Source organism: Myotis nattereri, assembly GCF_964212035.1.
Source record: "Myotis nattereri genome assembly, chromosome: 3".
In the NCBI taxonomy this organism is placed as follows: domain Eukaryota; kingdom Metazoa; phylum Chordata; class Mammalia; order Chiroptera; family Vespertilionidae; genus Myotis; species Myotis nattereri.
In genome coordinates, this window is record NC_138077.1 from 151,921,355 (window position 1) to 151,947,859 (window position 26,505).

The following is a 26,505-nucleotide window of genomic DNA, read 5'->3' on the forward strand; positions in this document are numbered from 1 at the left end:
CCTCCCCACTCCCGCCCCCCCACCCCCCCCCCCCCCCACACACACACACTTTCCTCTGAGGATCCTTAGTCTGTTGCATGCTTTGATGTCTCTGGATCTATTTTGTTTGTCAATTTATTTTGTTCATTCAATTCCACATATAAGTGAGATCACGTGATACTTGTCTTTCTCTGACTGACTTCTTTCACCATTAACACAGAACCTGGGGTATAAATAGGTTGGGATTCATTGGGTGAGACTTCATTTCCTCCTCCTTCGCATTTGGATCTCTCTGTCCCTGTGTTTAATCTATCCTAGCTTCCTTGTGCTAAGCCTCCTGTCCTGCCTTGTAGAGGTAGATCTGGAAACCAGTTTCTCTTTCCTTGCTACTAGTGACTTGTATGCACCATTTGTCCACTCTCTTTTCTGTATCTCCCTCTCTACTGCCTTCCTACTCCAATCCCTTTTCATTTTAAAAAAGAGAATCTAGTAACTTAGATATAGTGTTTCATGCATGACCAGTTTGGAGTATTTCATCTTACTTGACCTTTTTGTAATATTTGATGTTGATCATTCCCTCTTCTTTGAAACTGCCTTTTTTCTTGGTTTACAAGACAGACTCCCGATGATCTTTGTAAATCTCTGGCTGTTCCTTCTCAATCTAGTTCACAATGCCTCTTTCTTTATCCCTCATTTGAGTGTACCAGCCGTGGGCAAACTACAGCCCGCGGGCCAGATCCTGCCCATTTGAAATGAATAAAACTAAAAAAAAAAAAAAAGACCGTACCCTTTTATGTAATGATGTTTACTTTGAATTTATAATAGTTCACACAGACACTCCATCCATGCTTTTGTTCCGGCCCTCAGGTCCAGTTTAAGAACCCATTGTGCCCCTCGAGTCAAAAAGTTTGCCCACCCCTGGTAGACTCTTCCCAAGAGTTCATTTTTGGCTCCCTTCTCTTCTTTCTCTCTATGTTCCATATGGGGATCTCACTCTTACGCATGGTTTTACTTCTCCTCTGTACACTGATGATGACCAAGTACACATCCAGCCCAGACTCCTCACCAACCACCCTAGGTGAAAGAAGAAATGGAATAATATTTTCAAAGTGTTGAAAGACAAAAGTTAAACTTAATATTTCAGGTTAGCCTCAAACCATCTAATACACACTCTAAAAAACACTCTTGAAGGAAATCCTCCAGCAAGAAGCAAAATAAATAAAAAATAATAAGATATGAGAAATAAATAATTTAGTAAAATTTATTATCTAAATAATCAATAAATAAAACAACAAACATTTATTAATTCACAATTTAAACTAGAAAATGCCAATATGAGGGAGGTTGGTGTTAGAATCCAGTTAGAGATGAGGGCTTGCTAAGGCAATTCTATTGGAAGTGAAGGGGATAAAGGGAATATAGTTAAGTGTTTGAATTCTATTACCATGGGAAATAAATAAATAAATAGTACATATAAGAATGGATCTTAATAAGTTCAGATAATGATCAGAAGACAAAAATCATAATGTGTAATTTTTAAACCAGCAGTGTCAAATTTAATCTATTCGATGGAAGTTAGGAAAGGAGGGGAACAGAAGACACACAAAAAAAATATGTGAAATGGAAAAAGATGGCAAATAATTTCTAAAAAATCATTAAACCTGTGTGAATTGGTTAAACTCTTTTGGTAAGACAGAATCTCAGCTTAGATTTTGAAAAGATGAAATAATATGCTGTCCTTAGAGACATATGTAAAATGGTAATGTTATAACAATTCCTGCATTACATATGTGTAAAGAAATGTAAGAAAGATAGGATACTTGTAACAGTAAGTAGTAAAAAAGAAAAAAATCAGTTGACTCTAATTTTATTTTACCTCATTATAACTTCACACAATAACTAACTGATTAACTCAAAGACTGCAATCTCTGTTTTTACAGAACTCCTTATTTCTATTCTGATAGATCCCAATATATTCTACAGCATGAAATTGTACTGCTGTAGCTTTTTTACTATCATCCCCCCACAGGGTAAAGTCCTAAATCTTTTATTCAGGACCTTCCTTGATTTGTAGCTTAGGTACTTCCCCATTGCCTCCCAATACAGCCACCTGCCCTCTACAATTCCTGCCTTAGGCAAACAGAAGGTTCACATTTTTCCAAACAGAACATTATGCCTTTGTCTATTGGCAGTTTTTGACTAGAATTTCCTTCTTTCTTTTACTTGTCCTTCAAGAGTTATGTAAGGTGTAATCTCTTCCATACTGCTTTCCCCCTTATTCTCCTGTAATTATGTATATGATATCACATCTCATCACATCAAATTACTTTGTCTGTTTCCCTGACTAAACTGTAGGTCACTGGAAGAGCAGGGACTATGTGGTCCCAGTCTTCAGCATGATGCCTGTCATACGATAAAATACAATGACTAAAGGCATCCATGTCAAGAAACATTATGTTCTAGGCTCATGAGTACTTTAAGCAGCACTCTGGTTGCATGTGACAGAAAACCAATTCAAATAAATTATTTGCATATTTATTTACTTATTTATTGAAAGGCTATTGGGCAAAACTCACATTACACTGCAAAGGTGAAGTTGGCCCTAGAGCTGGGAATGCTAAGGATGTGAATATGCTCATTTCTTGGCATGTTGGCCTTATCATCTCATACCACCTTCTCTATTTCAGCAGGAAAAAAATGGATAGAGACCAGTCCTGAGCCTCGCAACAGATAACTTTGCTGCCACGGAGACATTAATCATCCTCCCTACTTCGGGTTCAAAAGTCCTGGAGAAGAGCTCTGATGAGCTTGTTCTGAGTCAAGTGGCCATCCCGAGGAGTCATCTGCAGCCAGGGGAACACCCTGATCTGCCTGAGTCAGGTGCCTATCCTGGGTGAATCCATGATAGCAAGGAGGGCAGGGTCTAATAGCAAAGACACGAGAAGTGGGGACAGTCTCAATCCTTGCCACCCAAAGTGAGGTCCTCCAGGTCATGTGGAGATTGATAGAAATTCAGAATCTTGGGCCCCTGGACCTACTGAACAGGAATCTGCATTTAGCTCCCCAAGTGATTTATGTACACACTCAAATTTGAGGAGCACGGGATGCATTAAACCTCGGAGGTTGAGAGAATTAGACCTGGTTTTAGGTTGTAGCAGAAAGTATTTCAAGGAAATATTTGCAAGATCATCCTACGTGTTTAAAACATAAAATATAATGTTTTTAAAAAGTTTTAGAATTTTCTTTTTGAGCAAATGTTGCAGAGAAATATCATTCGCATTTTTCTCTGGAATAGTTTGTCACATATGCAAAGGAATAGACATTTCAACTCCCTTTACTGTCCCATCATTTTTTATAACAAGTTCCTCTACTCTTATTTCATAGCCCAAACACTAATTACTGGCTCCTGGAAATTCTCATTTTCTAAACCAGTGACCTGTTTCCTCCTTGTTCCCCACTCCCATTGTGTTTTCCCCAGATGGTCTTTCTTAAACTGTTGGACGTTGGACATGGTAACTTCTAAGTCAGGGTCCCGTGGTGATATCAGTTCACTTTCTGGGATTGTTATTATTACATGATCTGCAATTTCATTGACTGTATTATTGTAGTGGTACAGTAATTTTAAGGAATATGGCTTCTCTATGTTGAAGCATTTTCCTTTCATTTTCTGAACACATGGCTGTACTATTTCTAAAGCCGCAACTATCCATTTGAATTGTAATGAAACTAGAGTAGCCAAAGGCCACCTCTATGTGGTCCGAAGATGTACTGGAGGCAGCTGAATTGTTTCTCCTTCAGGAAGAAAATTAGTTAATCTCAGAGGTGTGTGATGTCCCATGTGGCCTTAGCATGACACATCGGCTCCTGAAGGCACTGCTGAAATGTTGTCCTTATGCTGCAGACCTGTATATACTCCTTTTCCTCATTTATTGTTATTTTCTGCCTTCCAAATACCCATTTTTTTGTTGCCATTTTGAATTTCTGACATTATCCTTCTGTGGTTCTCCCCTCTCCCCCAATCATGTTTGGCTTTTGTATTACTGAGATTGTTTCTTTTTCATATGTGAAAATGTTTGTACTGCTTATAAATAATATGTGCTTATTGTAAAAAATTAGAAGACATTACAACATTTAGAGAAGGAAATTTTAATTACATATATATATATATTATATATATATATTATATATATATATAATTTCTTGAATCATTAAGACCATACTGTATGTTTATTTATTTTGAAATAATTTTTACTTTTCAATTACAATTTACATGCAATGTTATATTAGTTTCAGGGTTTCAGGTGTCCAACCCAGTGATTAAATGTTTATATAACTTACAAAGTGTGCCCCCCACTAAATCTAGTACCCATCTGACACTATACATAGTTATTACAATATTATTGACTATATTCCCTATGCTGTATTTTACATCACCATGATTATTTTGTAACTACCAATTTGAACTTCTTTTTTTAAAAAATCATTTTACTATTTATACCACAGTCACATTCAAATTGGCAAAATTGTTCCATGACAGAGAGAACAGAGACCTGTCATGCAAAGTAAAATTAAGTGAAGGCTTTCCTAAAGCTGGAGAAGTACCACAGAAACACAGGATGGCTGCAGCTCCCTCCGAAAACAGCGCCAGGGGGTGTGAGTGGGAGGAATGGAGGGTGCTCCTACAGTAGCTGGCCTACTCATATTGGCCTGAGACCACTAGTGTTTACTAAGGGGAATTTCCTAATATGCTTGGCAAGCTGATCACTTTTAACCATTCATAATTGGGGTAGGGAGACACTTCTGCAGAATAAATTCTACAAGTTCCTGGGCAGGTTCTCTAAATCTCATCTGTGATCAATGGTTGGTAAATTATGATTCTGCAAAAGTAATCCCATTCAGCGGTTCTCAACCTGTGGGTTGCGATCATCACAAAACACATATAGCATATCAGATATTTACATTACGATTCATAACAGTAGCAAAATTACAGTTATGAAGTAGCAATGAAAATAATTTTATGGTTGGGGTCACCGCAACATGAAGAACTGTATTAAAGGGTCGCGGCATTAGGAATATTGAGAACCCCTGGGTTAAATAGACATGCAGGGAAATTTTACCACCAGTGAAATTAGACCAAACAATAAATAGCCACATGAACCAAACCTACACACTGAACTAAAATGGTGTCATTAAATTTAGGACTTCGGAAAGAACCAGAGCAGGAAAAATTATTCAAACAGAAGATCCGCATTCTTCTCTTCAGCCAGAAGATTGGCAGGCTCCATCACCTCTCCAGCTCCCCTCCCTTTCTTCAAGTCCCTCTCAGTTTTTTCCTTAAGAATCTTTTTTTCCCTCCTGTATTTTCATTACCCTATAGAACTCTTCTCACTCTCTCTCATCCAGCTCTGTGATGATATAAGCAAGCGTATGTTCCATCCTGGGAATGATGACATGTTCAATGGCATTTACATGACTGTTGGTTATCTTAACACATTTTGTACTGCTCAGGAGTTTTCTCTTGTTTAGCACGCCATCTGTTAAGGACCGCTCACGAGTGTTCTCGTTTTTTTCAAGCCCATGGAAAAAGGAGCGAATCTAGATAGTTATGTAAATTTTGTTTGGTCCCTCTTCATAGAGGAAAATGTTTTACGCAGTGCCATACGTTAAAAAAGTACTAGGAACTTTAACTGTTTAATTGTTTTTGTAAATAAAAATGTTATAATTATTGAAAAACAACACCTAAAGTACATTATGATGATTTAAATAACGTGCGTGCAGTTTGCCCAAAAACGTGCGGTCCCTGGCGTATGTCTTAGAGATTTCTATTCGGTACACAATGTGTTAATAGCTTCGTCTATTCTGAGTAACAAAGGAAGTCTGCAGCGAGGCGAATTCCAGCATAATTCCTCTTTAATTTAGCCAGTTGGTCCCCATCTCTGGCTAAACCAGACAGTTCATAACTGTCAGTTCCTTCACGATAATGTTCAAATACTGGCAAAGTAACACCTGCTACACTATCTTTTCTTTGCTTGAATCTTCACTTGGGCTTTATTTACATTTTGGATAACTGGTGCTAAAGTTCTCTGCTGTGAACAGGGCCTCGGGAAATGAAAAGGCAGCTTCTCTCATCACTTCACCCGTCAACATTTTAGTCTCTATGATCTTCTTTGGGATTTACAGAAATCGAAGAGTTAAAGCATCAGATTTTTTCTTCAGGAGGTTTCGACCTGTCTGTGCTCCTTTTAATTGAGCCTTCATGATGGTCTGTGCCATTTGACAGGGAAAGATTTCAATTCGGTCTTTGCCTGACATTCTTACGATGACTGTTCGTCTCCAGTTCCAGGCGTGGCAGTTGTGGTTGCCCCAGACCCAGCCACAGCGTCTTCCTCTACAGGAGTCAGCTGGTTGTGTCACTTGACCCTCATGTTTCTAGGCCACCAGGATTCGCATTCTTCCTCAATTTGTACTTCTTAATCTCTTCACCCATCCTGCTAAACCCCCTCCCATCTGACAACCATCAAAATGTTCTCTGTATCTATGTGGTCCACTTGTTCATTTATTTTATTTTTTTAGTTTTCACATATAAGTGAAATCAAATGTTATTTGTCTTTCTCTGATTTATTTCACTCAGCATAGTACCTCTAAGTTCGTTGATGTTGCAGATGATAAGATTTCATTTTTTTAATGGCTTCTGTGTCTTAGTTATTATATATAATAAAAGCCTAATATGCAAATTGTCCCCTTGACCCGGAGTTTGACCAGGGGCAGTTCTGGCTGGCCAATTGCAGTAAGGGAGGCCCCAGTTGGCAGCTGGCAGCTGCTAGGGACCTTACCCATGCACATATTTCATGCACTGGGCCTCTAGTTGTCAATAATGCTGCAATGCGCATATCAATGAATATGTCTTTTTGCTTTACTGTTTTGGGTATCTTTAGATAAATAAGTGGAATTCTGGGTTCCTTTTTATCTCTTGTTATAGCCTTTGTCTAAAAGTCTATTTTGTATGATATAAGTATTGCTACCCCAGGATTTTCTTTTTATTTCCATTTTCATGAAACATTTTTTTCATTACTTTCAGTCTGTTTGTCTTTTGATCTGAAATGAGTCTCCAATAGATAGCATGTGTGAGGGTCTTATGTTATTATCCATTCAAGCCCCCATGTCTTTTCCATTTTTTAAAATTAAATCTTTATTGTTCAGATTATTACAGTTGTTCCTCTTTTCCCCCCATAACTCCCCTCCACCCAGTTCTCACCCCACCCTCCTCCGTCACTCCCCACCCACTGTCCTCATCCATAGGTGCACGATTTTTGTCCAGTCTCTTCTCGCATCCCCCTGTCCCCTTTCCTGCCCAAGAATAGTCAGTCCACTCTCTTTCTATGCCCCTGATTCTATTATAATCACCAGTTCATTCTGTTCATCAGATTATTCACTTGATTTTCAGATTCACTTGTTGATAGATGTGTATTTGTTGTTCATAATTTGTATCTTTATCTTTTTCTTCCTCTTCCTCTTCTTAAAGGATACCTTTCAGCATTTCATATAATCCTGGTTTGGTGGTGATGAACTCCTTTAGTTTTTCTTATCTGTGAAGCTCTTTATCTCACCTTCAATTCTGAATGATAGCTTTGCTGGATAAAGTAATGGTTGTAGGTTCTTGGTATTCATCACTTTGAATATTTCTTGCCACTCTCTTCTGGCCTTCAAAGTTTCTGTTGAGAAATCAGCTGACAGTTGTATGAGTACTCCCTTGTAGGTAACTGACTTTCTTTCTCTCTTTCTCTATTCTTTATTTCAGTCAGTGTATGCTTAATTTCTAGTTGGTCCTTTACCACAACCTCGAGGGTCTCATTGGATTAAGAAATCTTAATCTAATGGTCTCATCAAGTTTATCGGCAGTTTCTAGAAAATTCTTGAAAAACCTTAAAAGTGTGGTTTTTAAATCTATAGTCAGTAGTTTGCTTTCCTCCGTTTCCATCATTTGTGTCCTTTTTCTTTGTCTCCACATTTTTTATGCTTCCCTGTGTTGATAAAGTGGTTTTATGTGCTAAGTGTCCTCTAGGGCCCAGTGGTTCAGCCTCCCCAATTACCTGAGGAGGACACTCTTGGTGCACCCCCTTGTGGGCTTTGTGCACAGTCTTTTGTAGTTAAGCCTTGATTGTTGTAGTTATCACTGGGGGGAATTGACCTCCAGGCCAATTGGCTGTGAGAATCAGCTGTGTCTGCAGTGGGAGAACTTCTGTGCTGGAGACACCCTTCCAGGGCAAGACTTGCTTCAATGGGGCTTTGGTGCTCACTGAGTCTGCCCCCTGAGTGTGTCCTTTATGGTTCCATGGAGCTGCAAACTGGATGGTCCCACTCTGATCTCTGGGTACACTGGCTCCTGGATCTCTAGGGAGGTGCTAATCTAGCCTCTGCCTTAGGCTATCCATCAAAAGCCTCCCTGCAAGGCTTGGGCGGGGTGGGTCCCACGGGATAAACTGGGCAGGGCTAGCAGTTATGGCTGCTCTCAGAGACTCCACTTCTCAGTGTCTTGGCAATTACTGCAAGCCCCTCCAAGAGAAAGCTGCCCTGGAGTTCCGACTGATGCCAGACACTCCTGTTTCTCCCGTATGAGTCTGGGTCCCCAGAGACTCTCCCGGAACTGGAGCCCAGAGCCTGAGACTCCCTCCTGATTAAAAACGACAACCTCTCCCTCAGCTACCAGCCCGCTCTGTGTGTGCCTCTGTACCTTAATATTTTACTTCCGCACTACCCTCCTCTGAGTCTCGGTATGCTTTTCTCTTTCCTTCTAGTTGTAGAATTTCCCCTCAGCCAGCCTTCCTGTGGTTCTGGATGATGTCCGTTCTGTCTTTTTTTAGTTGTATTTTTGAAGTGGTTGTTTGAGGCAGCAAACTCGGGTGTTTACCTATGCCACCATCTTGGTTTCTCCATCTTTTGCATTTAAAGTAATCATTGATAGATATGTATCTCTTGCCATTTTATTATTCATGTTTTTTATCTCCCCCTCTTGTTGTTGTTGTTTTTCTTCTTCTCCTTCTTCTTCTTCTTCTTCTTCTTCTTCTTCTTCTTCTTCTTCTTCTTCTTCTTTTTCTCCTTCTTCTTCTCCTTCTTCTTCTTCTTCTTCTTCTTCTTCTCCTTCTTCTTCTTCTCCTTCTTCTTCTTCTTCTTCTTCTTCTTCTTCTTCTTCTTCTTCTTCTTCTTCTTCTTCCTCATCTTCTCCTTCTCCTCCTCCTCCTCCTCCTCCTCCTCCTCCTCCTCCTTCTCCTCCTCCTTCTCCTCCTCCTCCTCCTTCTTAAAGAAGACACTTTACCATTTCTTATTATACTGGTTTGGTGGTGATGGACTCCTTTAGCTTTTTCTTGTCTGGAATCTCTGTATCTGTCCTTCCATTCTAAATGATAATTTTTCTGAGTAAAGTAATCTTAGTTGTAGGTTCTTGCTTTTCATCACTTTGAATATTTTGTGCCAATCCCTTCTGGCCTGAAATGCTTCTCTTGAGAAATCAGTCTTATGGCAGCTCCCTTGTAGATAACTAACTGCTATTCTCTTGCTGCTTTTAAGATTCTCTCTTTGTCCTTGACCTTGACCTTTTGCATTTTAATTATGATGTGCATTGGTACGGGCCTCTTTGGGTTCATCTTGTTTGAGACTTTTTGTACTTCCTGGATTTATATGTCTATTTTCTTCATGATGTTAGGGAAGTTTTCTGTCATTGTTTTTCAAATAAGTTTTCAATTTCTTTCTCTCTTTCTTCTCCTTTCAGTACCCTCATGATGTAAATGTTGGTATGCTTGAAGTTGTCCTAGCGACTCCTTAAACTGTCCTCATATTTTGGGATTCTTTTTGCTGTTCTGATGGGGTATTTTCTGCCTCCTTATCCTCCAAATTGCTGATTTGATCTTCTGCTTCATCTACCTACTGTTGATTCCGTGTAATATATTCTCCATTTCAGTAACTGTATTCTTCATTTGTGACTGGTTCTTTTTTATATTTTCTATCCCTGTCCTTGTTTCCACTTTCCTTGTTGAAGTTCTCACTGAGTGCACCTACTCTTCCCCTAAGTTTATTGAACATCTATATAACCAGTGTTTTTGGCCCCTGCTTTTGGTAGATTGCTCGTCACCATTTTATTTAGTTCTTTTTCTGGAGGCTTGTTCTGTTCTATTCTTTTTTTTTCATTTGGGACATGTTTATTTGTCTCCTCATTTTGCCTATCTCCCTGTCTTTGTTTCTAAGTATTAAGTAGAGACGCTACATCTCCCAATCTTGGTAGAGTAGTCTTATGTAATAAGTATCCCATAGGGCCCAGTGGCACATTCCTGGTCACCCAAGCTGGGCCCTCCAAGTATGTCCCCTTGTGGGCTGTGTGCACCCTCCTGTTTTAGTTGAGCCTTGATTGCTGTTGGCATGTCAATTTGAGGGAATTACCCCCCCCCCCCCACACACACACACACCAGACTGATAGATTGGGAGAACTGGCTGTGACTTCAGGGGAGGAACTGCTCAACACTATAGAGCAGGACTGCTTCAGTGGGGTTCTGGTACTCACTGAGTCTGCCCCTTGAGTGTGTCATTTGTGGAGGTGGTTGGATGGTCTTCTGGTGTGGTCTGTAGCTGACCACTGGTTCTGGGGCCTCCTGGGAGGTACAGACCAAGACCATCTGCCACCTCTGCTCATCTCAGGGCCACCAAGCATGAGCTACAGAGTGATCTGCATTTGGCTGCTACTTGTGCTGGGCTTAGAGGTGCCTAGGTGAGGCCAAACTGCGAACCAAGGCAGGCTGCCACTAGTGTTGGGGATGGGGCCACATAGCAAGAGGAATGGGGCATTATGAGGCCAGATACTGCTTGTTTGGGGTTTGTGAATCTTTGAGAGATTTTAGGAAAGTCCACAGCATGAGCCAAGACTGGCCACTTGTATGGAGAAGCCACTGGAAAAGGATCTGTTGGGCCCATAACTTAGGTAAGGTGGGTCTCAGGGAATCACCAAGGTGAGGGAACATTGTTAGCCTTTCATCTCTGTGTGGGGAGGACTCATCAAGGAACAATGGCCTCTGCCAGAACTTCTCTGTCTGGGAAAAGGCTTCACCTCCAACTCTTACCCCAAAGCCAGACAATTCAGTTCCTTCCCATGTGTCCCTGGTGGCTTTTGGGCTGCTGCCCCAAAGCTGGAGTTCAGAGTTACTGAGTATATATTCATGTATGTGGGACCCTTTAAGAAGAATGCCTGAGAGTCCAGCAGCCCTCCTTCTCACTCAGACATAATCCCTGCTGGTTTTTATAGCCAGAAGTTATGGGGACTTTCTCTCTCTCTCTCTCTCTCTCTCTCTCTCTCTCTCTCTCTCTCTTTCTCTCACTTTTTTCAAGCCTCACCAAGGATATGTCTTTATTGATTTGAGAGAGAGAGGAAGGGGGTGGGGAGAGAGAAATATTGATGTGTGAGAGAAACATCGATTGGTTGCCTCCAATACATGCCCTGACGGATTGACCTGAAATCCTTTTGCTGTATGGGATGATGCTCAACCAACTGAACAACCCAGCCAGGTATTAGGATTTGTCAGGGGGGACCTCTATAGCCAAAATAACCCCCCCAACTCTTAACTACCGCCCATGGGTGTGGGACCAGACTCTTCCTTGTCTCCAACCCTCCTACCAGTCTCAATGTGGCTGCTTCTTTATAGCCTCAGTTATAGGACTGCTGTTCTAGATTTCAGGCAATTCTAGAATAATGGTTGTTCTGTACTTAGTTATCATTTTGATGGGTTTGTGGGAGATTGTGAGTACTGATTGTGAGTACTATGCTGTTTATTTTTGCATACATTTAAAAACTGGGTACATATAAGCATTCTATTGAAAGACATTTTGGAATGAGGATGAAGATAATGAAGGTGATGAGATAAATCATATTGACTTAGTGATTCATATGTTCCAGGCCCTGTATTAGCCATTCTGCATATATTTTTAAAATTAATCTCCATATCAATCCTGTGATGCCGTTATCCTCTATTACAGATAAGGAAGTAGTAGGACAGCCAGGTAGGTAGTTTGCCCAATGTCCATAACTAGTAATTGGATAGTTTTAAAGCATTTTCTTATGATATTGAATATTTCATAAATCTCATTTTAAATGCCTGAGTAGAGTTTTATTGCATGAATACATCATAATTGTTAGATATTGAGATTATTTCCAGTTTGGGTACCTTTCAGATCATGCTGTTCTGAACATCTTTGTTGAGAATTTTAGTTATTTCCTCATGATAGATATCTGGACATAAACTGATGTGCCAAGGGGTGAAGATATTTATGGCCCTTCACATTGCCAAGTGCTTTCTAGGAAGACAGTTTCCACTTATAGTCCATGAGATAGTATATGAGGATATATTTATCCTATTACACTTTATAAGTATTAACATTTAATGATATCTTTATTAGTTAGAAAAGTAAAAATATGTCCTATATATTTTTTAAATTTAGTAACATGAATTTTATTGTTGTTGTTGTTACCAATCAGTGGGACTGCTCACAGCACACAGAGAATTAGGGATGGACGACACCCCCATTCTCAGATGAGAAAATGTAATGAATAAATCAGTTCTAGAGCCTAGTATCTTCTGTTTATTCTTCTTGGTAACCTTGGTCACTGCTTGTTATCCATAAGCACTGATTCACTACCAGGCATGCATATTTGATACATGAGTTTCTACATAGATGCAACCCTATCTAGTAGTAAAATAGAGGAACAAAACAACCTAACTAGACAAGTAGGTTACACTACATTAAGTTTGATACACACATTATCCAGCCTTAAAACAGGAAAAACAAGCAAGCAAGCTAGGCAATGAACTCTGTACACTGTTAGCAAATTTGATTGGCACTCAGTTCAAAAGTTAATAGCGATGTTGAGAAGAGTCCCTTGTACAGTTCTGTTAGTCAGCAGGGTTTTCCCCTTATTTTCTGGTTCCTGGCTGTACAGTAAGTGTAGATAAGGAAGGTATGCAGGGAATTGAATTAAATATACAATGTTTCTGTATATAGAATGTTGGCTACATGGTAAAACTTGGGCCTATAATAGCAGTATTTGAAAATTCTTTTCTGAAAACTAACATGCAAGAAAAAACTGGTTAATGTGAGGTTGTACTTATGTCAGTTAAACTAAAATGCTGTTAAAGTTCCCTGTATTATTACTCTAGAAATATTTACTGATCATTTTGTTGGGTCTGTTGGTTTAGTTTCAACTGCCTTCAAGTAGATGTCGCTAATATAGGGATGGATTTATGTTTAGAGAGAGATGGTTCAAAGTAGCAGAACTGCCTGTGTTAAAAATGCTGACTTGTCACTGATTAGCTGTGTGACTTTACTCAATTTGTTGGACTACTCTTTGCCTCAGCTTACTTATCTGTAAAATGTAGATAATACTATTATCAAACTCATGAAGTTTCTGTGAGGAAAAAATGAGATAATTAGCAGAAGCTCTTAGTACTTGGCACACAGTAAGTGCTAAATAAATATTACCTATTCTTATTACTACTACTAAATAATAAGTATTCTTGATATTGTTATTCTATGTATTCCAACTATTACTACTAAAGAAAGTTGCTTGCCTCCTCCCTCTTCATCAGGCTGATGCTTTATACATTGTGTTAGCATAATTGCAACTATGTTTCTGGAGTCAGCCTGCCAGTTAGTCAACCTGGAAGTGCTTCTTGGTCATGGCGAAAAGAGCACCTGAACATGTGAGGCTTGTACAGTGTTGGCCCAGTTCATGCAGCTGGGCTTCTGTTTCAAGAGGGAGTATGGTTTCTCATTATGGAGGTTGGTCTCAAGATTTTGAATAACTTCATTGTAAATACTACCTATATATCAAATTGCAGGCAGATTACTTCACTCTGAGCTTTAGTTGCCCATCTCTACAGCCTTTTAGGGTGACATGACTTCCCTTTAGAGGGCTGTGGTTTGGCGCCTTGCTGGCTGTGCATCTCCCAGGGCCTGGCTTCGTGGATGAGAGACCTGTGTTAGAGACGACGCGGCACTCAGAAAGATCTTGTGTTTGGTTTAATGCTCTGCTATGGTTGTCTTGAAATTCTTAATGATTTTGTCTTTGGGCTGATGTTTGTAAGTGAAGTCTGATGGGATAATGCATCATGAATTTTATTTATTTATTTATTTATTTATTTATTTATTTATTTATTTATTTAATTGTTTAAAGCATTACATATATCTCCTTTTCCTCCAGTAGAGGAGATGCATGCACTAGGTGTGTCTTCCATTTCTTGCCACTCCATTTGCGTATAAGAACATTCATGATGTCTCAGGACTACAGAATTTGGTTAGATCCACAATGTAGTGGAGTTCAGTGAGACTCGAATTGAGTACAAAGTGAACCTGCTGCATTTGTGGCTGAGTAAGCAGTTCCCTGTCAGCCTAGAGAGGCTGTGATTCCAGTTTGATCAAGAACTTTGAGTGCGGAAAGAAGGCAGTGACATTCTGAGAAACACAAATGCTCCAGAAATTGTATCGTATCCTTTATGACTTATGCTATTTCCCTTTGTATCCAACTAGTTACGTTGAAGATGATGACCGAGAAGAAAAGAGAAAATGAGGACAACCCATAGTATATTTTTCTTTCAGCCCTTCCTTCCTTATCAGGGAGCCTAAGGTAAGTAGCATATAGCAATACATGAAATAAAAACACTTGAGTCAGTTTTGTGCAGTGTTTTTACTGCTTTAGCAAGAATGAAATACACATGCAAGAATGAGCTATAAAAATATATAAATTGTGTATTCCATATACAAGTTAAATGTCTTATACTCATTTAGAATTGGCATTGCACAATATAAAGATGAATGGTAAAAGTCATATGAATACTTTAAAATAGCAATTTTTCTTTATTTAGAACAACGTTAAAGAACAAATAGAAAATACCATGACAAGCTGAGAAAAACTATAGAATAAAGGAAAAAGTCTTTATATTTTAGTAGCTTTGATCACAGCATTTTCAATGCTGTTGAACAAGGTTGTCCTGCATTTTCATTTTGCATTGGTCCCCAAACTAATGAGTTGGCCCTATGCTCTTTGTATGGGGTGAGTAGTCCATAGGCCAAGGGTTGTGCCCACCCAGTGAGTGACCTCTCATCCCTTTGAGAACACAGCAAATACCTGACATCTGATATTCCCTGATAAGTCATGATCCTTTCATGACCTGCATAGACTAGAACTGACTCGGATGCCAGGGTCAGTCCTGCCTAGAGCTGATTGCTCAATGGTGCATAAATGCCCAGACAGGAGAGAGGATAAAGGGCAACTGTTGATGTAGTATGTGGGCTGATGGGGCCACACCCGTGTAGGTGAGGTACCTGAGGGTGAGTGAGGGTGAGTAGTGGAGTTGGGGAGGATAGGAAGAAGACAGTGCTCCATGGCTCATCTGTCCCTGAGCCACCATGTTCCAACAGGATATGGGAGGGGTCCAAGAGTTTTAAATTGGAACCTGGTCTTCCAAGTCATTATGAGGGTATATTTGTCAAAATAGGAGATTACACATTTTAACAGCTGGTTAATCTGATTTGTAATATTTGCATATTGGACCTATGGTATGTGGGTCTCTATTTGTACTTTGCCCCACAGGCTTCTTATTCTCATGGAGGGGCCTGGATGCAAGTGTGTAGAGCACTTAGTGCCTAGCACGTAGTAAAAACCCAGTAAATGTCGGCCACTATCAGTATCAGATCATATCACAAATAACAATGATAATAATGTAACACCATACTGGGGTAGCAATACTCATATTTGACAAAATAGACCTCAAAGTGAAGGCCATAACAAGAGATAAGGAAGGCCACTTCATAATTCTAAAGAGATCAATACAGCAAGAGGATATGACTCTGGTAAATACATATGCACCCAATACAGGAGCACCCAAATACATAAAAAGAAACCTCTGGAAGTTATCAATGAAGAGATCATCAGCAATACGATCATAGCAGGGGACTTTAATACCCCATTGACACACCTGGATAAATCTTCTAGACAAAAAAATCAACAAAGAAACAGCAGTCCTAATTGACTCACTAGATCAGATGGAACTAATTGACATCTTCAGAACATTTCACCCCAAAGATACGGAATACACATTCTCTCCTTTGGCCAAGGTCCTGAAACACTGCTCACCTCTCTCCCCTCTACAGCTCTTCCTCACTTCCAGTCAGTGGGGTTATAGTGATAGTGGCAGTACTGTGTTCTGCTTTACAGACCCCAGTTACTAAGGCCTTGCTCTAGATGGGTTGCCTGGATCTTTAAAGTACTGCCCTGGGTCCCACAGCCACACCCTGTGAGTAGGATTAGCTGGGTCCTGTGCCTGCCTGAATCACGCATGAGCCCAGCATGCCCTCTGCAGTTTGAATTGTGCTGTCCTTTCTGCAGCTAATCGCCTGCATTTTGTTTTTCTCCTAATGCATTTGGAATTATTTTTGAAATTTAGGAAAGATTTATCTCTGTGACAGTTAAGATAGGCTTAAGAAGAACCATTTATCATGTTTCACATTTTAATTGGGTGCCAGGAACTGAGTTAAAAAAGATTTTTCTGAATTACAATAACTATGCATTGCTTAGGCTTGATAATTCAATGAATTTCCTGTCCTCATTATTTACTTCTTACCTAGATTGTCATCTTTGATGGCTTGTGTGAAAATGTAATGTGACACTTTGAACACTGTTTTGTTGATTTGCCTTCTCTTTCTTTGTTTTATGAATGTCTCTGACAAACATGTTTGGGAAGTGTATTCTTTGGAAAGATTTTGGCCTTTCTTCAAAAATCTGAAACCATGTAGAATTATTTGGGGGTAGGTAGAATCCTTTCTGGCCATATGTCAGGTAGTTGTTTATTTATTTTTTATTTTTTATTTTATTTATTTACTAGAGGCCCGGTCCATGAAATTTTTGCATGGGTAGCATCCTTAGGCCTGGCTGATGATAAGGGCCAATCTGTGGGGCGACCGGCGGGGTGATTAGGAGCCCCGCTTGCACCCACCTTGGCTGGCCTTGTGCCACCTGCTTGCCGGCCCCACCCCCACTGCCACTGGTCAGGGCCTGCGGGCTGGGGGCAGCTCCTGCGTTGAGCATCTGCCCCCTGGTGGTCAGTGTGCATCATAGCAACCAGTTGTTCCCTAGTTGTTCTGCTGTTCCATTGATTTTCATATTAGGGTTTTATATAGATAGATTTTTAATTTAAGTTCTTTATTGTTTAATGCAGTGGTTCTCAACCTGTGGGTCACGATCCCTTTGGCAGTCGAACGACCCTTTCACAGGGGTCACCTAAGACCATCCTGCATATCAGATATTTACATTATGATTCATAACAGTAGCAACATTACAGTTATGAAGTAGCAACGAAAATAATTTTATGATTGGGTCACAACATGAGGAACTGTATTTAAAGGGCCAGAAGATTGAGAACCACTGGTTTAATGTATTACATAAGTCTGCTTCCCCCACCCCCATTGACCTCTCCCCGGCCACCCCCAACCCCCAGCACATGCCCTTCCTCCCCCTCCCCCCTGATATGTCAGGTAGTTTTTTAAAGTATAGTTTTAAAAGCACAGTGCTTATATTCTCTCTCTCTCTCTCTCTCTCTCTCTCTCTCTCTCTCTCTCTCTCTCTTTCTCCTCATTCTTTTGCTGCTGTTGATATCACCAATTATCACTGAGCGAATGGAAAGAATTAGATCTCTAGGATCATTCCAGAGGACGTTTGGCAGTAGACTTTGCCCGGCATGTAAGATGTAGAGATGGAGTTTTTTTTCTCTCCAATCTTTAATTTCTTTATTAATTAAGGTATTACATATGTGACCTCATCCCCCCATAACTACCCCCCTCCTACTCATGCTCTCATCCCCCTGTTGTCTGTGTCCATTGGTTGGGCTTTTATGCATGCATACAAGTCCCTTGGTTGATCTCTCCCCCTTACCCCCACCCTCCCGTACCTTCCTTCTGAGGTTGCTCCCACTTGGTTTCACCTCCTTGTTTTATAATTATAGCCAGACCTCATGAAAGTGGAATCCTCACTTCTCTGGCAGACACCACATGTAAAAGCCTCCCAAACCCTGGACTCCTGAAATAGATGCTTCTCATACAATAGTGCCTACTTGCATTGTTAATTGCCTGCTTGCTTGTTTATAGGTCAACTGGCTATAAACTCCTTGAGAGTGGAATCCGTACCTGGCTTCTTTACCCATTGTGTCCTTGGCATCTAACACAGCACTTGCAGTACTATGTGGATACTTAAAATTTTGGCTGACTGGATAAATAATTACCTTAAGTACATAGACAGTACGCTTAATGCAAAGCTATGGGTGTTTTGGACAGGTGTCATGAGAAGACAAGTTTATTGGACAATTGAAGGGACTTGAAATGACACACTAAGATATGTAGGGGCTCTATAGAGGAGGCGATTATGGACAGGGTAAAAAGAGTCAATCAAATGATGAGAGGTCACCATGAAATTAAAAAAAACAGTTCGCTGTGGTAGTAAGTGAACAACTCAGAGGAGAGGTTGTGGCCAGAGTAAGATACTGGATTTTAAGATTTCATTGGGGGAGCGATTTTAGGTCATTGCTATGTCTAGATTGTAGTATGCCTTGGAGGTATTAAGGTCAAACCATGTGGAGTTGCTAATATTCTCCCACTTTTTATTTATAAAGGGCCCTTTCATGATGAAGTCCAATAGTTTGATGAAGTCTAGTGTAGACGGGGTGAATATCATGAATTTTTAAAATTAAGATATTGATAAAGTTATTCATATAGGTTCTAACACCAGGTAGAGTGACTTTAGGAGATTAAGTGGGGAGGAGTGTTGTGACTCAGGTGCCTGTCTTGGGTGAGATTGGTAGATGACAGTGAAGAGAGGGATGAAGGATGGCATAGTTCAATGGTATAGGATAGAAGCGTTGAAAACAACACCAACAAAGCCATGAGACCATAGGAGTATGCCTAGTTTGGAAGTTGCAAAGGAGAACTTAGAGAATACTTCTCCCCAGCAGACTCTTCTAGAAGAAGAGGAGTCTTCAAATAAAAGTTCAGCCGTGGCTGGGTTGGCTCAGTGGATAGAGTGTTGGCCTGTGGACTAAAGGGTCCAGGTTTGATTCCAGTCTAGAGCATGTACCTTGGCAGCAGGCTCCATCCCCAGCCCCTGTCGAGGTGCGTGCAAGAAACAACCAATTGATGTGTTTCTCTCACATTGATGTTTCGCTTTCTCTGTTTCTCCCCCTCCCTTGCACTCTCTCTAAAAATCAATGAAAAAAAACAAAAACCCTTTGGTGAGGATTATCAAACGAACAAAGTTCAGGCTCAGTTAAGTAAAGGAGGCAGAGAAGACATTCTCAGAGGAAGGAGGATAAAGCTGTGTTTCCAGAAGAGAAAGCCTAGGTAGGAGAGAAGCTTTAATTTGAAAATTTTAAGTTACCAATGCATAGGATCTATTCACCAGATTTACCCATTTACTTAAGTGACCTATCAGACACTAAAAAACACTAAGGTCATTGTGCAGTAATGATGGCTTAAAGCAAAACGTTGGTTTATTTTATCATATGTAACAACCCATTTTCACTTTGCAACAAGCTGGCCATTAACCCAGAGTACAGAAGAATGTTTCCTTTGCTATTATCTACTTTCTGTCTTATCTGTATACTGACATTTACCTCATTTCTCTGAAGTAACGTTATATATCCCTGTGCAGTTCCTCATGATATCCCAAGGTACATTCCACTGAGTTTACCCAAATGGAAATTAAAAATCTCAATTAGTGACTTAGAAATTGTATTTTATTTTATTTTATTATTTTCAAAATCTTTATTGTTGAAAGTATTACATATGTCCCCTTCCCCAACCCCCCCATTAATCCCCTTTAGCCTGGCCTCTCCCCTTGCCCCAGCTTTTCACCACCTAATTGTCTATGTCCATAGATTATGTATATATACATACAAGGTCTTTGGTTGATTACCTCCCACCCACCCACCCACCCACCCTCCCCTGCCTTCTCTCTGACTTAGACATTTTCAAGGCAAAACTCATGGCAGCCATATTCATGGGGTGAATTTGGGGCCTCAGACTCATTTATCCACATGGGGCAGGTGACTGGCTTTCTATTCAGGCATGTGCTTCTAGTTTGGTAACTTTCAGAAGAAGGTTTTAATCTGACCCTCTGTCCATTTGTTGGCAAACCACCTGGATGTGCCCTCAACAAACAATACTGCATTTTAGGATATCAGTGTCTTCCTAGCCTCAGAACTCTCTGGTGTTCCATTATTATAATAAACTAGAGGCCCGGTGCACAAAAATTTGTGCACTCAGGTGGGTCCCTCAGCCCGGCCTGTGCCCTCTCGCAATCTGGGGCCCCTTGGCTTCTGGCACCAGTTTTCCTCCGGCGCCTGGAACCCAGGCCTTCGCTCTTCGCTGGGAGGGACCCGTGCAGTGGGTGAGGGGCTTAGCTCTTTTAAAAATACTTCTGAATGTTTGGTAAATAACCCTGTAGGAATCTACTTTCTGAAACATGTTGGTTGTTAAGGGCTGATTTGGGTAATCAACAAAATGTATGTTAAAATCCTAATCCCCAGAACCTCAGAATGTATCTGTATGTGGAGAGAAGATCTTTAAAGAGGGGATTACATTAAATTGAAGCAGTTCCAGTGGGACCCTTAGCCCATCTCACTGAAGTCCTTATAAGAAGAAGAATGTTGGGGTCCTGCCTCAGCAGGTCCAGAGGTTCCCAAAGGTGTGGACGGAGTCGGCGAAGAAGGAATGAAACAGAGGCAGTGTTCAGGTGATCATCGTAGCCAGGTTCTCTTTTTATTGTCCTGTTACATCTATATTTATACTATTTGATCCTATAAGCGTGCCTCTATAAGCATTTTTTGCTGAGGAGAGCATGGGGTCCGTTTATTGGGGGGTCAGTCAAAGGGGGAGCTGGCTAGGGTGGGGTAGGGCAGCAGCTTGTCTTGCCCCCAAGAAACCCAACTGGAGTCCAGAGCCTCGACCACTTTGAAGCCAAAGTCTTCCTCCACCTTTATCTGCACAGGGGCCAGCTCCGGAGTCAGCGGGACTCCCGCCCGGTGTCCTTTCCCTGGCACTCGCTGCCTCTTCCAACCACTGGGCCCCTCACCAGGAGCCGGGCTGCTGGCTTCTGCAGGCGCTGGTGTCCTCCTGGGCGGGGACAGCCCCTCTTTCTCTGGAGGCTCGTTCTCAGCGTTGCCTGGGGTGGGGCGTCTGTGCCCTGGCTGCCCTCGTCCTCCAGTAAGATGGTGAACTGGCTGGCCTGGTAGTTGTCGCTGTAGGAGTCCAGCACCCTCATGAGGAACCTCCGCTCCTGCTGGAGTCTCCGTGTTATCCTCTGTACCTGATGGAGCCTGTTCAGGACCCACTCCTTCGACTGCTCGATCTCCCTGCAGCGCTGACCCAGCGCCTGGTACTTCCTGAGATTGAGTTCCCGTGGGCGCTGCAGTTGCCGGCCTCAGGCTGCCTCCTCCTCTTCATCTCGCTCCTGGAGGCTGGAGCTGCCCAGACCCCCAGACACAAACTCTACTTCGGTCTCAAGCTCGCTGTCCAGGTTGTGACCACCTTCAGTGGAGGCAGCGCCAGCTCCCAGCCGGGAGGTGCTGAGAACTCCTCAAAGCCCACGGCTGCCATGGACCCCTCTCTCTGCTCCAGCTCCCTTTCTCCCTGGCTCCCGGCAAAAAACTTCCAACCTTGCAAGCCTCTAGTTTAAAGTGGCTTGCAAAACTACAGCCCATCTGATTTCACAGCCAGGCACCCAGGCCCGGCTGCTAAGCCTCCTGGGAGTTGTAGTTCTCTATTTCCGGCTTGCCTCCATACTCCCACCTCCACCCCAGTCCCAACTGAAAGGCCCTGCTGGCTGGTCTAACCCTGTGGCCAGGCATCTGAGTCACCTCGGGTCTTTATTCCTGTCCCGACACCACGCCATCTGACCATGGAGACTCTCCTCTTGGGAGGCCCCTGGGTCTCCTTCTGGGTCTATTCAGCCCAGGCACCTGATCCCGTGTCCCAGCAGCGATGCAGCCCTGGCGCCTGGGTCTCCTTCTGGGACCTGGTTGCGTCGCATACCAGGAACCAGATCGCGTGCCCCAGCTGCGACGCAGCCCCAGGCCCTGGGTCTCCTCAGCCTGGGCACCGGATCGCATGCCCCAGCTGCAAAGAAGCCCGGGTGCCTGGGTCTCATGCTGGGTCTCCTGCTGGGGCCTGGCTGCATCGCCCCTGGGGTCCAGATGGTGTCCCCAGGCAGCTATGCAGCCTGGTCTCTGGCCCTGCCTCTGGGTGTTCTCCCATCCCTGGTGATCAGTGATCTGAGAAGCCAGGGGGGCAGGGAAGATGCAGACATCCGCCTCTTCCCTGCCCCACCCGGCTTCTCTGATTTCTGGCCCAGGGCTGGCAAAGGCAGCCAGGTTCTCCTATCACAGAAGCCTGCAAAGGCGGCCTGGCTACTCCGAGCAAAGGCAGCTCTGTTCTCTGGCTCTTGGCTGCTGCCACCTGGGTTTCTGATTGCAGTCAGCAGCAGGCGGCTTCTTCCCTCCTTCCCATTTCACCTCCCAGCATTGTGCCTACTTTTGCAAATTAACTGCCATCTTTGTTGGCGGTTAACTGCCATCTTGGCTGGCAGTTAATTTGCATATCACCCTGATTAGCCAATGGGAAGGGTAGCAGATGTATGGCTAATTACCATGTTTCTCTTTTATTAGATAGGACTACAGACCTGGTGCACGGATTCGTGCACATTGAAAGGTAATTAATTAAAAGGTGGCCAGCGGGGCGGGACTGGGTGAGACACGCCGGACATGCCCTGGAACCAACCTCTCTCAGTCCCTCCCTGGCCAGCCACACCTAGGGCTGTGCCTGGGCTCGAAGGGCATCTGTAAAGTGAGCAGGGTCCCTCCAGCAGGTGGGGTCCCTTGGCCTGGCCTGCGAGGGTTGGGCCAAAACCGGCAGTTCGACATCCCCAAGAGGTCCTGGAGTGCAAGCGGGCACTCTGCAAAATTGCTGTCCCTTGGCACCTCCTGCGTTGAGCATCTGCCCCCTGATGGTCAATGCATGTCATACCTACAAGCCGGTTGGCCGGTCAGCTGGTTGCTTAGCCCTTTATATATATACTAGAGACCCGGTGCACAAAAATTTGTGCACTCGGTGGGGGAGAGGGCGTCCCTCAGCCCGGCCTGTGCCCTCTCACAGTCTGGGACCCCTCAGGAGATAACGACCTGCTGGCTTAGGCCTGCTTCTGGGTGGCAGAGGGCAGGCCCAATCCCTAGGTGCAGCCCCTGGTCAGGCTCAGAGCAGAGCTGATTAGCAAGTTGGGGCGCCACCCCCTGTCCTGCACAGAGCAGGGCGGATCGGGAGGTTGCGATGCCACCCTCAGTCACGCTCAGGGTAGGGCCAATTAGGGGGTTGGGGCACCGGCCCCTGTAACACTCAAGGCAGGGTCGATGGGGAGGTTGCGGCACCACTGCCTGTCACGCACAGAGCAGTGCCGGGGTCCAACCCCAGCAGGTCCAGGGGTTCCCAAAGGTGTAGATGGAGTCAGCGAAGAAGGAATGACACGGAGACAGCATTCAGTTGATCAGCAGCCTAGCCAGGATCTCCAGCCAGGATCTCCAGCCAAGTTCTGGTCTGGATCTCCAGAGAGGTTCTGCTTTTTATTGTCTTGTTACATCCGTATTTATACCAGTTGATTTTAATCCTGTCAATTTCTATTACAAAGGTTAGGGCGTTTCTTATCTCCATTCCAGGGAGTAAAGATTATGTAGCTTAAGCATGATTGTTTGTAGTTAAAGTGATTAACTACCCGCCTGGCACTTAGTTAAGGAGTTTCATCCCCTCCCTAACTTCAGGGAAAAATCCCTACCTGAGGAAACAACCTTTCTTGGAGAGGTGACCTTGGTTAAAACACACAGCGCTAAGGGGAGCAAACATATTAAGAACACTATGCTATATACGCCAGGTCCCTTGAAACATATGCTGTGCAGATGTTTCTATCCCGCAGCAACTGTGTCAAGCAGCAAGGATGGACCGGCTTCCGGCAGAGCAGGGCCAATCAGCCGGTTTGGGCACTGCCCCCTGTCACTCACAGAGCAGGGCCAATCAGGGGGGTTGGGGCTCCCTAGTGTGTCACGCACAGAGCAGGGCCCATCAGGGGGTTTGGGAGCTCCCCACTGTCACGCACAGAGCAGGGCCGATCAGGAGGTTGAGGAGCTCCCCCCTGTCACTCACAGAGTAGGGCCGATAGGGGAGTTGGGGCACCGCCCCCTGTCACACACAGAGCAGGGCAGATCAGGGGGTTGGGGCGCCTTTCTCTATCACCCACAGAGCAGGGCCGATCAGGGGGTTGGGGCGCCACCACTGTCACACTCAGGGCACTGCCGATGGGGAGGTTATGGCTCTACACAGAGCAGGGCCCGCATGTGGGGGGGGGGGGTTGGGGTGTCGCACCCTGTCACACACAGAGCAGGGCCGATCAGGGGGTTAGGGTGCATCACCCTGTCACACACAGAGCCGCAGGGTGATCAGGGGGTTGGGGAGCTCCCCCCTATCAGGCACAGAGCAGGGCTAATCAGGGGGTTGGGGCGCCTTCCCCTGTCACAAACAGAGCAGGGCGGATAGGGAGGTTGTGGCCCCACCCCCTGTCACACACAGAGCCGCAGGGCGATCAGGGGGTTTGGGTGCTGCCCCCTGTCACACTGATCCCGGTGCTGGGAGGCATATTACCCTTTTACTATATAGGATAGAGGCCTGGTGCATGGGTGGGTACCGGCTGGTTTGCCCTGAAGGGTGTCCTGGATCAAGGTGGGGGTCCCCACTAGGGTGCCTGGCCAGCCTGGGTGAGGGGATGATGGCTGTTTGCAGCTGGTCACACACTACAGGTTGGGGGTCCCCACTGGGGTGCCTGGCGAGTCTGGGTGAGGGGCTGAGGGCTGTTTTCAGGATGGCAGGTGACTGAAGCTCCCAACTGCTCCTCTTTTTCTTTTTCTTTTTTATTCTGGGCCAGGTTTAGCTCTGGCTCCAGCTCTGAGGCCTCTGCTGCTGAAAGCAGGTATCTGGTTTGTTTGGGTTCTATAATCAAAACACTGTATCAACTCCAGCTCTGAGATCCCGGAGGCTGAAAGCAGGTTTCTGGGGTTTTGATTAGCGTCTATATTTGTAACAAAGTTTCAAACTGCAAGCTCAGAGTCCGGCAAGGCAGGCAGGGAACATTGGATTTCTCCGTCATTGCAGCAAGCAAGCCTCATGTTGGCTTCAAGCTGCCTGGCTGCCGGCCGCCATCTTGGCTGGCAGTTAATTTGCATATCACCCCGATTAGCCAATGGGAAGTGTAGCGGATGTACGGCTAATTACCATGTTTCTCTTTTATTAGATAGGATATAGATATATACATTTTTTAAAAAAAGCAAAACTAGTCATAGAAAATGGCCTGAAGTACATGTAATCCACTCACTACAAATTTTATCTTTGGAGCAAACTTAAGACTTACTTGCATTGTTTGAGCCCCTTTATAACTGTCTTTTTTGAACAGTGCTGGGGTGTCACTCCATTGTAACCCTGCAGTGAAGTGTGGTTACGGTGAAGGACTTTGCGATCAGTGTGCTATATTCCACTTGTGCGTATTGTCTGGATGTTGCTCAGGCCACAGTCTTTAACATCAAAGTACCCTAATTTATTGAGGATCTGTAGATGAAACTTCTCATGGGTCTCAACTAGAAAAAGCCATTCTCCTGAGCCTCAGGTTTGTTTTTCATTGTAATTAATCTTGTTACTCTTTTGTCTCCTTTGTTATGCCAACTGGGAAGCTCAAAATGAAATGTGTGGCAAAGCTGTAGCAATTGTACAGAACATTATATTAGGCCTGAATGTGCTGAACCTTCCTTTAGTTTTCATTATATATTTCACTCCACTTCCTTTTTAAGTAATTTTTTATGTTTATTGTATGTATCTGTAAAGTACCTCAAGGCCTGTTTGGAAATAAGGAACATCTATAAATAAAGAAATAAAATTGGGGTATATGCAGAAACAATCTCCTATTTTGTTTTTAATCAGAGATGAGTAAAATTAGTTCACAGCTTTAACTCATTATGCTAATGAAATGGAGAAATTTTTAAAAGTATATATATTTTATTGAGTTTTAGAGAGAGAGGAAAGGATAGGGAGTGAGACAAAAACATCAATTGGTGTTGGAAGCTACCCATTGTCTATGCTATCAGGAAAGTGTAAACAAGGAACCTGGAATGCTGGTGGACCTTGAGCTCTGGCAAGGGCCAAAGCTATGCACTGATTGTTTAGTCGACAAAATGGTGGCTCAATCAATTTCCTGACCAAACAGTCGCAAAGTAAATCTTTACTAATATTTACTGACCTTGAAGATTGTCTGCTACCAGAATTGCCTGTCTGACTAAGGGCAATATGTGTATCTAAAATTGAAGGAAAGGTTGGCAGGTCCTAGACACCAGCGAAGTCTTTCTTCTTCAGAAAGACTCTCCG

At 43.2% G+C, this 26,505-nt stretch overlaps 1 protein-coding gene and 2 pseudogenes across 3 annotated transcripts in view; 1 reads left to right on the top strand and 2 right to left on the bottom strand.

Annotated features, from left to right (window-relative positions):
* ODF2L (outer dense fiber of sperm tails 2 like) overlaps positions 1 to 26,505 on the top strand; it is a 355,423-nt gene that overhangs the window by 111,768 nt on the left and 217,150 nt on the right. The window contains exons 3-4 of the mRNA XM_081086489.1: positions 2,667 to 2,859; positions 14,542 to 14,638. The gene's annotated coding sequence lies outside the window, so the exon portion shown is untranslated. The remainder of the gene's footprint in view (positions 1 to 2,666; positions 2,860 to 14,541; positions 14,639 to 26,505) is intronic.
* LOC308515849 (V-type proton ATPase subunit D-like) lies at positions 5,208 to 6,291 on the bottom strand (annotated as a pseudogene). The gene is made up of 2 exons: positions 5,840 to 6,291; positions 5,208 to 5,479 (listed from the first exon to the last, which is right to left on the bottom strand). The product of its transcript is annotated as a V-type proton ATPase subunit D-like (transcript).
* Positions 20,919 to 21,672, bottom strand: LOC308515850 (TCF3 fusion partner-like; annotated as a pseudogene). The gene has a single exon. The product of its transcript is annotated as a TCF3 fusion partner-like (transcript).